Source organism: Eumetopias jubatus, unplaced genomic scaffold (assembly GCF_037043125.1).
Source record: "Eumetopias jubatus isolate StellerSeaLion01/CBP00866 unplaced genomic scaffold, mEumJub1_p1.0 scaffold_1, whole genome shotgun sequence".
NCBI lineage: Eukaryota > Metazoa > Chordata > Mammalia > Carnivora > Otariidae > Eumetopias > Eumetopias jubatus.
Genome location: NW_028274807.1, coordinates 188328733 through 188341043, shown reverse-complemented (window position 1 = coordinate 188341043; position 12311 = coordinate 188328733). Strand labels below are relative to the sequence as shown.

The 12311-nt window shown below is 48.3% G+C and overlaps 1 protein-coding gene across 2 annotated transcripts in view; it reads left to right on the top strand.

The window, feature by feature from the left end:
- Nucleotides 1-12311, top strand: part of PTPRG (protein tyrosine phosphatase receptor type G) — a 696389-nt gene that overhangs the window by 580194 nt on the left and 103884 nt on the right. The window lies entirely within an intron of this gene.

Genomic DNA, 12311 nt, shown 5'->3' with positions numbered 1-12311 from the left:
GAAATGCAGACCGAGGCTGTTGGAACGTCTTAAAACCTTCCCAGTGAAATCTACTGTCCTTACATGGTGCCCAGGTCCAGGCCCCTTGGTTCTCATTTATGTAACTATGTAAAGAGTTGGTATAACTTGCCTTTGATTGGTTGACGTCACATCTTGAACTTCACTTCCCTTGGCATCCTGCACATCAGTTCACCTACACTCCCATCCCAGACGGGTGGATAGATGGACGGATGGATGGATGGATGGGAGGAGGGGTGGGTAGGAAGGAGGGAGGGATGGCTGGATGGATTAAGCTAATCCATACATGCCAGGTAGCTAAGAGTCAAAGGATTCTTGCCACAAGAGTTGGCACATTCGGGACATTTCTGATCTAGGCCAGACTAGGTCCTCTTATGGCAGGAGCATAGCTGGACATTTGGAGTAGAATTCCACACTACTCCCAGTCCCTGACATCAGAGAGCCTCCTGAGATTTGGGAAGCCATCTTCTACTTTGACCATGAACTACTTAGATGCAAGTGTTCATCTCAGAAAACTCTGGACAGAGGGCTTTCCTCTCCCTCCCAAGGAACAACCAGTCTACCACACCGAAAAGCAGAGAATGGACACTTAACATGGCATAGGCACTGGTGTCAGGATGCTTCCAGGCAGAACTGTGTTATGGCTTGAGAGATGTTGAGCAGATATCGGAAACAGACACCAGGGGCCGTCTGTTGTCACTTTATAAATATTACCTAATTACTTAATCCTTGCTATCTCCAGGCAGATAGGCAGAGTTTGATCTTCAAGGCCAACTTAGCAACCCTCCTACAGCTTCAGCCTTTCTTTACTCTCTAGAAAAATCTTCCCTGACGTCGGGTTTGTTTGTGTGGACACGGTGGAGCTGGTGAACAGTAATCTGGAAATTAATAAAGGTCAGCAGCATCCTTCCTCCCAGAGCGACACATGTCCCCTCTTCCTAGCTAACCAGGATTCATGGCCTGTGAAGCATGAGGCTCCGAGATGTTCACGTGCATCTCCGTGGAGTCACAGGAGAAATGTAGCTGGGAGACACACTATTTATCTTCCACATCCTTCCCACTGATTATTCCGCAGACAGACACGCTTTAGATGAGGCTGTTTTTCTTCAGGTGCAAGGAAGGTGTGCAGAACCCTTGGCTTTCTCAGGCCACAAGAAACCGCTCACCTCCCCCATCCCTGGGGCCTGATAATCAAAGACCCCTCTGTAAAGGCACAGTAATGGGAGCCTGTGTCAAGTCTTCTGGAAGCATCTTTTTCTCTTGCCTTCTCGGCACAGCCAACGGTCCTCACAGCTACGGGCTTCACTCCTGGGCCTTCTCTTCCGTGGTTCTGTGATTGCAAAGCAATGGTCTGAGCGCTTGAAATGAGCATCTTGGCTCTCCCATTTCAAATCTGCCTGTGTTGGAAAGGTGCTGTCTACACGTCTGACACTAAATGATAATAGGTATCATCGAGTGCGAAGAGCCCTGCGGTTTCTATGCTCATGGTCTGGCACCAGCAAAGCCTGCCCAGAAGAGAGGAGCCTTCTCAGTGAGGAGTGTACTGACCATGTAAAACCGTTGGTTCCAGCAACCAGCTAGAAGCCCATGTGGCTCCTCAGGGTGTGTGGATCCATATGCCAGGGGCAGCCAAGAGACCAAGGGGACTCAGTCCTTCCCGTGTGCTGAATAGGTAATTGCCCCTGGGGTCCACTAGGGGCGCTTCCTGTTCATAGTCTGGTTCCTCCTGGAAGTGGCAGACTTCCTGTTCTCCTCTTGGGACCTCTTGGCCAGGCCTAGGAATGGCTGCTTGAGGCCGGTCCCCAGGTACGGGAGACCCTGGAACCATCCCACTGAGGGCCATCCTAACCAAACGGCCTAACCAAATGGTGCAAATGCCGCATCTGGGGGTTGAAATGACGTTGGAATCCAAATAGTGGAGCCCATGCCCTGAGCGACAGCTGAGATCAAATAAGAGGAGGATGCCAAGGGAGAGTCAGAGATTTAATTTTTTTTTCTAGATTTTATTTATTAGAGAGCACGAGCAGGGGGAGGGACAAAGGGAGAAGCAGACGCCCTGCTGAGCAGGGACCCCCCCCCCCCCAACACGGGGCTCAATCCCAGGACGCTGGGATCATGACCTGAACCGAAGTCAGGTGGTTAACCAACTGAGCCACCCAGGCACCGAAGAGGCAGAGATTTAAACCTAACAAGGTGACTGTTGTGCAGGAGCCAGGACACCCCTTTCAATCTTAGTAGATACCCAGCCTTGGGGATACCTCTTTGTAAGAGAAAAATTATTGTAAGAACCAAATTGAAACAAATACGGGCACCCTGACCTAATGAATCAAATCATCTAGAATCAGTGGCTAAACTTATCAGTGTGGGTCTTTAGCTGATCTCTTGACATGGCTATTGGAACCACTTATAAAGGCAGCTCATGGGATCTTAGATCTTGGGAGGTGTTTAGGTGAAAAAGTCCCACAATGCTGAGGGCAGCTACAGAACTCTAGGTGACTGGGGTATTTCTTGGTAATCAGTGAGGCCATGACATCATCTCAGTGGTGGGAAATAGGAGACTCGGCCAGAGAAAACCCAGCTCCAGCACGAGGGCCTTGGGTCTCTGTTCACCCTAGCCCTGCACCCTGGTGTTTGGTACAGACCTCCCTGTGGAGTCCATGCCCAGGGCAAGGCAGAGGGAGAGGGAAGAAGTTCAGGGGTGCTGTCTGGAAAGGATGCTGGGTTCACTTAACAGTGGGATGGGTCCACTTTGCCCTTCTGGCAGGAAATCACAGCGTCTTCAACTTGAAAGGAAGGGAAGGCGGCCCTACAGTACAGGGAGTCCAGCCTACCACCCAGTGTCCGAGAAGCAGCTGTTGTCAAGTGGGGCTGGGAACATGCATCGTTCTGAACTTGGCCACCTCCCCGAGCGCCGAGCTGAACAATGCTTTTTCCTGTACAGGACATGGACACCTCCCATGCCTTTAACTCTCAGGAAGAGGGCTCTCACGTAGAAAAAAAAAGACTCCAAGGAGGTAGGAGAGGTCAGGAAGAGCATAATGTGGGAAAGTCAGAACCGTATGCTTGGAGGACTGGAGAACTGAATTTCTGCTTCAGCCCTCCCGGTCACTGGCCGCTGTAGCTCAGTGCTGAGCATGGGGCTCTGTTACATGCACAGCAGAGACAGCTGATGAGATAAGCATGCTTTCAGATTTGCTGTCTTCCATGGTAATTGCCACACAGAGCATCTAATCCTCACTTGTTGGCTGAGAAACTGATTGCACACCGGGGCTTGTTCATGGGAATGGAGGGGATGCCGTTGGGTGGTGTAGAAGAAAAATCCACAGATAGATCAGAAAAACTTACAGTTCTCCCTCCTGCGTAGGGGAAACCCCAGTTCTCAGTTCTGATACTGTCTCCCTGGAGATAGAGCATCAGATCCCACAGATTAGGGGCTCAGTCCCAAAAGATTGTGCCCACCCCACTTCAGATGCCAGTCATAAGTAGTAGGTCCCCAGGTTACCAAAAACTTCTGTCCAACTTGGCTACAAATCACAGGTTCCCACAACCCCCCCTCTTCAGGTTTGATTAATTTGCTAGAGTACCTCACTTGGGGAAGTACGTAACTGTGCTCACCAGTCTGTTAAAGCATATGATAAAGGATACAGATGAACAGCCAGATGAAGAGGTACATAGGGAGAGGTCTGGGAGGGTCCCCAGTGTAGGAGTTTCTGTCCCTGTGGAGTTAGGAGCATGCTGTCACTTAGAGATTTACAAGAGTTTCAGGAGCCCTCTGCCAGGGATGGGGTCCGGAACAAACATTGGAACAAGAGATTCTCCTAGTGCTCTTATCACTCAGAAAATTGCAAGGGTTTTAGAGGCTCTGTGCCAGGAACTGGGGGCAGAGACGAACGTATGTGTTTTCTGTTATCCCATAACCGGATGCACTAGTTAAGACACCGTAGATTTAAAACCTAAAAACAGTTGTCCTTGTGCATGGCAGAACGTGGGGCCACCGTGCACCGGAGTCTCTCCCATCATGAGAAGGTAGCTGTTCAGCAAAGCCTGGCCTTGAGAAAGACCCACCCAGGGATGGACTCTGGCTCCGACACCTCCTGGCTTTGAGACCTAGTCTTTGACCCTTTCTCTTCACTCTCTGCTTGCCAGCCATGCTAGTTTTCTTTCCAGTTTTCCAGCTGCAGGGCCTTTGTACAAGCTGGGTTTTTTTCTGTCAGACATATCTAAGCCTCCTTCCTTCCTGTTCACTTGATAAACCTTACTCTTGTTCAGATGTCATTTCAAACATCACTCTGCTCATTAAATCTTTCCTAACCAACCCCCCAAACCTGGGTCAGGGTTCCTCATTAAACCTTTGTACAGGGGCGCGTGGGTGGCTCAGTCGGTTAAGCATCTGCCTTCCGTTCAGGTCATGAGCTCAGGTCCTGGGATGGAGCCCCATTGTTGGGCTTCCTGCTCAGCCGGGAGCCTGCTTCTCCCTCTGCCCCTCCCCCGCCCCCGACTTGTGCTCTCTCTCTGTCTCTCTCACACACTCTCTCAAATAAATAAAATCTTTAAAAAAAAACCCTTTGTACAGAATAACTGTAATATTTTTTTTTAAGTTACATAATCCTTAGTGCTGGGAGTATTTAAACATTTTGGATGCCATGGACCCCTGCAGCCATCTGGTGAATCCCATAGACTTCTTTTCATATAGATGGTTTTTAGATGCATAAAATAAAGTAAAATAGATTACTACAGAAGCCAATTATCCTTAGATATTATTAAAAAAATTTTAATTGTGACACAGTAATTAATCTGCTTCTTGATGAAGGCATTAAATTATAAAATCTAGCAGCAGGTCTAATAACCATTGTAATTTTGAAATAATAATGAACATGAAGGAAAATTTGAGATCTTGGCAACAACTGTAATCTAACAGGAATATATCTGTGATTTCTTTTGGTGATGTCTCATAGGTCCTGCGAATTACTGCTACTGCACTTTTTGCCAGTATTTGAAATGTAAGGCAATACTAAATTTTAGAGATCACTGAAAATAAAAGTATATTTTTCCCCCATCCATGTTCACAGATTTCTGTGGATTCTATCTAGAGCCCCTGAGAAGCCCTAAGTTAAGAACTCTGTTTTAGGAAGATTAAGTGGTTGATGTGTTTCTCTGGGCTGTAATCTCTAGGAGGTCCAGGACCATGTCAGTTTGTGTTCCCCCTTATCCTTAGTTCCTGGTCAGCGTGCTGGTACCTAGCAGGTGCGCAATAAATACTTAACCATAGCGACTCTCTGTAGCACACTTCCTATACGTCAGTCAGAATGTGCTTGCGCGTTGCGTTCATTTATCCTGAAAGTTTTACCCACGCTTTATCCAAGACCATACAGCTGGTATGTCCAGAACCAAAGCAGTCTGGCTCCAAAGTGAAAAAGTGAATGGGTGACCCTCCTGGATCTCTGACTCTAAAACAGGGGTAATGATGGAGCCAGGAGCCCGAGAGAATTAACAGAGAGGATTTCACGACACGGTTTGTGACATGCAGTAACTCAGCCCAGGGCCAGGCTCATCAGATTGTACTCATTACTACTACAACGTCAGCACGGAACGGTGCAGAGGAAAGGCTTTGGGAGTGGGCACCCTGCACCACCCCACGTATTTCCAGCATCCCCATGATGGTTTGGGGGACCATAAGCTTAGACTGTATTTCTGATAGGGAGAATGGTGATAGGGCTCCATCCATCCAGGGCCTCGAAGGAGTTTGAGGCTGCTCTGGAAATTGTCTAGAGACCCTTATACTCTCTTCTGTCATTGAGAACAGAGAGGATGGGGAAGGCTGAGAGCAGAAGGAGGCTTGCGGTAGCCATGTGTCGTACCTGTTTGGGGCCGATTTCACCTTTGAAACCTCTGAGTAACTCTCCTGACATTTTTATTACCATCTTGCAGATAGGAAAACCGATGTGTGAATAGAACGCTGATGACCTTCCCATGGCTCGCCCACCACCCACTCTGGTTTCAAGTACAACAGATTGGGTTCTAGTCTGGAACCCTCCTCCCTCTCTGTTATTGGCCCAGCGTTGTGACTTGGGCTCCCTGAACCCCATATCCTCATCATCTTTAATGAGGAGAATAAATGAACGCACCCCTCGGATTTAGCTATGCGTGCATGGATTCTTTGAGATAAGTGCACGGAGCCTGGCCCTCGGCATGTGCTTGGCAGCCGGCAGGTCCAGATGGACATTATTCAGATGTCATAAAAACCCAAAAGGCCGGAGCTGAGGCCGGCTTTGATGTCCACCTTCCTGGTTCCGGCACCATCGTCCCCTGTGCGGCTTCCCTTTTGTGAGCTCTTGGCCGGGGGTGGGGCAGGTGACACCCCAGAGCACCAGGATTACAGGTTTGAAATCCTACATGGTCTGCTTTGGGGGCTTTCGTGTTTACCTAGGCCTCTTTGATTCAGCCCCTCAAAAAGAAAAATCCTTCCCTGAGGCCATTTCTTTGGAAATTTCCCCTACAGGACTCCATGTTCAAGGGTTCTTGAGTTGAGCCGGGAGGAGAAAGAAGTGACAGGCGTCTAAGCTGTCTGAGGCGAGGCTCCATGGCTCCCGGCCACTTGAGTGTGTCTCTTCTGCTCCAAGAGGAGATAGTGTTACTGCCCCCTCTCCCTGCCAGGCAGGGGCCCTCAGACACCCACCCTGTGTGGTAGATGATGTCACAGATTCCCCCTTCCCCAGCCCCCTGGCCCAGGCACAGTGTGATTGCCGGTGAAAGCATTGTGAAATCATGAATCTGCGCCAAGTTGCTATGTTGGAGGAGCGCTGGCCCCTTGACTCCTGATCAGGAATCAGCCTGTTGCCTCCCCGGGACACTTGGGCTATGGGGTGCAGGGAGGAGACCCTTCAATAGTTGAAGGCACTTGCGGGTTACCCGGGACTTTGAAACAGAGTCTGTCACATCAGTTTATTTCCCCCCCAGAAGGAAGAGGGGTAGGGGTGGGGCTGGGCGGGAAACGACCCTTTTCTAAGAACCACTGAGAAAAGATCCTTGACATTGATTTAGAATCAGAGGACCTTGGGTGCGCTGTTAGAAGCCTCTCCATTATTTAACAAAGTCTGGGCTTATAATTAAAGGTGGTTCAGAATGAAGGCAGAAATTCTCAGAGCTGGTACCGAGCATCGTCTGAGATTCTTGTGTAAAGCAATCAGTGAGAACGTAATCAGGCCCCTGAGAAGGGGAAGGCTGATGTCAGGAACACCTCGCAGGGGAATATTTGTTTAGAGAGCCAGCTATGGCACTCCCGCATGGTTAAAAGGCTTCAATTTTGTGTAAAAGATGATTGGCCCACTCCCTGGGTTCGGTGCAGCTTGCCATGGTCATTGTCAAGGGTACTGGGCACCTGTTGGATGCCTAAGACAGGGCTCCTGGTGCTCGTTTGAGACCAGTGGAAAACTTAGCTGACCTTGGGGGCTGGGCAGCTGTGGATGACGTGGGCCGGGCAGAGGCAATGGGGAGTGGTGGGGACTGTGGCAAAAGTGAGCACACCCCCGCACACACCCACTCTGAAGGGGAGGCTGCTTTGCTGCTTCATATGGATGCAGGCCCAATTTACAAATCCAGCTGTATATGTAAAATATGACATTTAAAAAAAAACAACACCACTGTGTGGGCCCAGTGGCTTATCCCTGTATTTGCCACTGGGCCTGAGCCTCACAGATTCTTGTTCAGCCCCACTATTCTCTATAATCCTCACCCCAACCCTGTGAGGAGGATTTTGCCAGGTATCAGCCGTCCATTTTATAGATGAGAACACAAGGGTACGTTGGAGCCCATGCTTTGTTATACCAGCTTTTACAAACTGTTCCACAAAATTCCTCAATGCTCTGTTTTTATATTTTGCATTTTAAGGGAGGTTTTTGGGAAAGAGATTCCATCACTGAAAAAGCAAGCAAAACTTGGAACTCCAGAGCACAGGAATGTCCTGTCTGCTTAGGTGCCTGTTGTTTGGAGGGCATCTGGTCATCTCACACCCCCCAGCCACTGAGCGTACTGGAGTTTTGTCACCTCCGTAGACTGAATGTTTTTTCTGATTGGCAAACATCCCCTCACCGGAAGATGTGAGTTAAAGCCTGGGGGACAGGATCCTCACACAAACTTGAGGTTTGGTGACCCCAGGGATGGACTGTGTGGCACTAATTCTGTAGATGGGAACTTTATCAGTGGTCCTGACTGAAGAGCTAAATACCTTCCCTCGTTCCGTGATTGAAATTTGAGGCCCTGTCGAGGGCATGAGTGATGGAGAGTGTGGTCTCTGCCCTGGAGGCGCCTACAGCCCCGTCACAGAGACGGAGAGGTGGGCTGCTGATGGGGACAATGCATGATGGGCAGGTTGAAATGGGGAGCTCTGGAAGCACAGAGACGGCAGAGGGGAAGCGTGAGGCTGAATCCACACCTTCAAGGAGGACGGGTCGGGGTGAGGGGGGTTGCTGGACAGAGAGAAGGGGGGAGGAAAATGGCAGTCATGGAGGGGGTGATGGCACGCAGGCCCTGTGCACCAGGGGAATCAGGCATTTAGCCCGTCCACCCAACATGCCATGCCTTCAGCCACAATGGTACTGAGGGCCAGCTCTGTGCCAGGCTCTGTTGTAAGCACCAGGGATAATGTGGCAGGCAAGACAGAAAAGGTACCAGCCTCGTGGAGTTTGCATTCTAGTGGGCAGCTGGATTATTTATTACAGGTAATCAGTGAAGTCAGTAGTATAATTCCACATAGTAGTAAGTGCTAGGAAAGAGTCTCAGCTCCGTGGAGGAGTCGGCCTCTCAGGCTGCGTGGAGGGGCAGAATCCAGTGCTAAGAATGCAAATGCAGGTGGCAAACATGCTTCAGATAAAAGTTTGGCCTCCCTTTATCTTCCATCAGGGATCAGCAGACCACTGACCCATGGGCCAACTTGACCACAACCTTCTGTACCACCATGAGCTAGGAATAATTGTTTTATTATAAACAGTTAAAAAAAAAAATCAAAAGATTTCCCAACACATGAAAACCCATGTGTGAACTACGTTTTTTAGGTTTAAATAAATAGAATAAAAAATGACTATTATAGATGACTTGGTATCTAAATAGTAGCTGTGCAAGTAAACATAAAAGAAAAAAGAAAATCATATGAAATTGGAAGGTAGTGTCCATGAATGAAGTTTTACTGGTATGCAGCCATGCTCATTCCTGTACATATTGCCTGAGCTGGTTTTGCACTTCAAAGACTGAGTACGTAGTCTGGGACAAGCGCGGACCTTTGGGGACCCCTCAGTTACTGAATTTCAATCCCATTAGATGGTCTCCTTAGAGGCCAGACCTGCCTTTTTTGTGAGCTTCACTCAGTATTTTCTCCTACACTGTTATATACCTGAAACAATGTAACATGGTATGTCAATTCTACTCAAATAAAAATAGTTGTTTTTTTTTTTAACAAAGGTCCTGTGGGACAGAGATTCTCCCTAGTTGTCATGTGATCCACAGATTCTCCAAAATGATAATCTCAGCATTTAAAAAATTAAGTGCTAGTTTCAAATAAAAGGCTTCAATTTTAAATATATATATATATATTTTTTTTTTCTTCTAGTTCATTGACAGTGGAGTTCTCTACCTCTATACCCTCATTCAAAACAGTAATGCCAGGCCCTCTGTATTGACAAGGAAGTATTTTCATGATTTACTGGGTAAAACACAACAACAATGTAACAACTATTATGTAAAACCACATCCCATTTACATAAAATTGTATGTGTGTGCTTTTCCATGTATATGAATAGATACCCAAATAGGAGATCACCAGAAAGTGAACAGTGGTTATCTCTAGATTCTGGGATTTTGGATGATTTTTTTTAAGCTCTCTTCTCTTTTTGTATTACTTGGGTTTCTTTTTAAAAACATTAACATGAATCATCTTAATCAAAAGGAAAACCGAGCTATTTTAATTTCAAAGAATAAATAAGAAGAATGGTTGCATCCGCATGTGGGTGATAGAATTATTTGTGTGGTTATGATGTAACTGTTGGAGATATATGTATCCCCATACAGCTCACCACTAATTGGAGCAGAGGAGTGATGTCTTCAGAATAAGGGAGATTAAATAAGAACATGGTAGGATGTGAGAAGAGAGGTAGAAATCAGGAAATCTGACACGGTCGTCATTGTGAGGGATAGAAGCTTTCTAATATATGAATCTCCTTGGCTCATTATTGGCACCTGGAAAGATGGGGTGTAGATCTTTTCCTGATTCTTGCCCCCCCCCCCCACCCCCATGGTCTTGAGAAACTACCAGCCACTTAGTAAATTAGGGTATTTAAAAGTGGTATGTTAGCACCACCTAGTGTCCTCATGTTGTCATTACATCCCCGCGTCCCGCTGGAAGCCTCCCTTCAGATTCCTTGTTTGATGTCCCTGGGCTGGTGGCATTTGCGCGGCAGGCAGCACGAAGCCTCCCGGGGTTCTGCGGGTCAGTGGGAATGTCTCATTAATTTATTTCTTCCTTCCTGTCTCAGTCATACAAAGTGAATCTCTCCAGCTGAAGCATGATTTGGCAGTTGAAGAGCAAAAGGATGCCTCCCTGTCAAAATCAATCTCCACTTGTCTCCAGCAGCCAGGTCCTTAAAGCTGGGCCCATGATTCTGTGGCAGGAAAGCCATCCTGCTACACTGGGCAGCCTTGGGCTTGGGGCTCTTGTTTAGAAAATACGGAGTCTGGCTCGCAGTGGGCTGCTTGCCTTGTGATTGATTTTCTGGGAGATGCCAGAACCCAGCCATGGTCCCCTGACCCCTGTCCTCCAGTGTTGCTCACCTCCTGCACCCCTAACCTGAGCATGGTCCTCACTGCTCCCCTCTCCCTCACACCCTTCCTAGTCCAGCACATCACTCGGCCTCTCTCGGTTTTCCTCTCTTTGCTCTAGAAGCCGCTGTTCTCGTACCCTCTCTCTGGTCTGCAAGGCTGACCCCCTGCAGCACCTCTCCCCCACCTCCCTCCTTCACTCCGGGCTCCTCCAGGTTCTGCTACCTGGAGGTAGAAGCTCAAGGGATCTTGAGAAGTGCAAACCTGCTTGCATCGTTCTCTGGTTCAGTTCTTTCTAGTGGCTTCTCAGTGCTCATAGGATAAAAACCAGACTTTGCACCTGGGGTGTGAGGCCTCTCACTCCAGCTGCCCCTGTCACTGCTTGCCTCTTGCCTTGTTCTCTGGGCCTGGACCCAGCCCTGCTGGCTTCCTTCTGGCCCCTCAGGCCTTCCCCCTGCTGTAGTCCCTTGACCTGCCCCCTCGTACTCCCACCCCTTTCACCTCCACTCACCTGTCGGCTCTCGGGCAGATGCGCCTTCCTCGGGAGAGTCGCTCGCAAAACCTGAGTCAGATCCTCCCCTCCTGTGCTTGGAAAACACCACGTACCTCTCCTCACATGCATCCATTCTGTCCAGGTGTGTAATACCAGCTGCACCTGTCATTCTTTGCTGAATCCCCATCTCCCCGCCGCTTCAGACCCGTGGTTCTCAGCTGGGGGCGACTGGCTTTCCAGGGGACATCTGGCATTATCCAGGGACCTTTTTGGTTGTCATAACTCAGGCAGGGAGTGCTCCTGGTATCTACTGGGTAGAGAGCAGGGATGCTGCTAAACATCCTACGGTGCACGTGACAGCCCCCCAAGAACAAGGGATTGTCTGGCTCAAGGTCAGTAATGCTGAGGCTCAGAAACCCTGCTGTTAGACTTAAGCCCCCTGGAGGCAGGAATGATGGCCACTGGGAAAGAACACATTTGAAGGCCTATGTCACACTGTTAAAGGCCAGCTTGATAGTGTTGACCCTTGAATGGCCTTGTCTGTCGATAGATGGAGAACCACCTCCCTCCAAACCTGCCAGCCACAAGGGGTGAAAAGGAGAATTTGCCTGGCTTTTCCTCAGGCTCCTCATCAGGGTAATTACACGAGGTACTGCCAGTCCAGAGGAAAATCATCCCTGTTTTTGTGTCTTTGCTTTAAAATTCTTTAAAGTCTCATTTTAAATTATATTTGTTTATACTCTGAACTATTTACAGCCAAATTGCATCTACAATTTCAGTTTGTTGGAATACCCCACAAATCAAATGGCCTGGCTTCTTCAAATAAGTCACCATGGAAAGAAAAAGGCCAGGGGACTCTAGTAGATTTGAAGAGGCTAAGGTGTTGTGACAACTAAATACAACATGGAATTGGGGGGGAGGGGGAATGGCTAGAAATAATCATTGCACACTATTAGGTAAATTTGAATATGGACTATATATCAGATGTTATTTT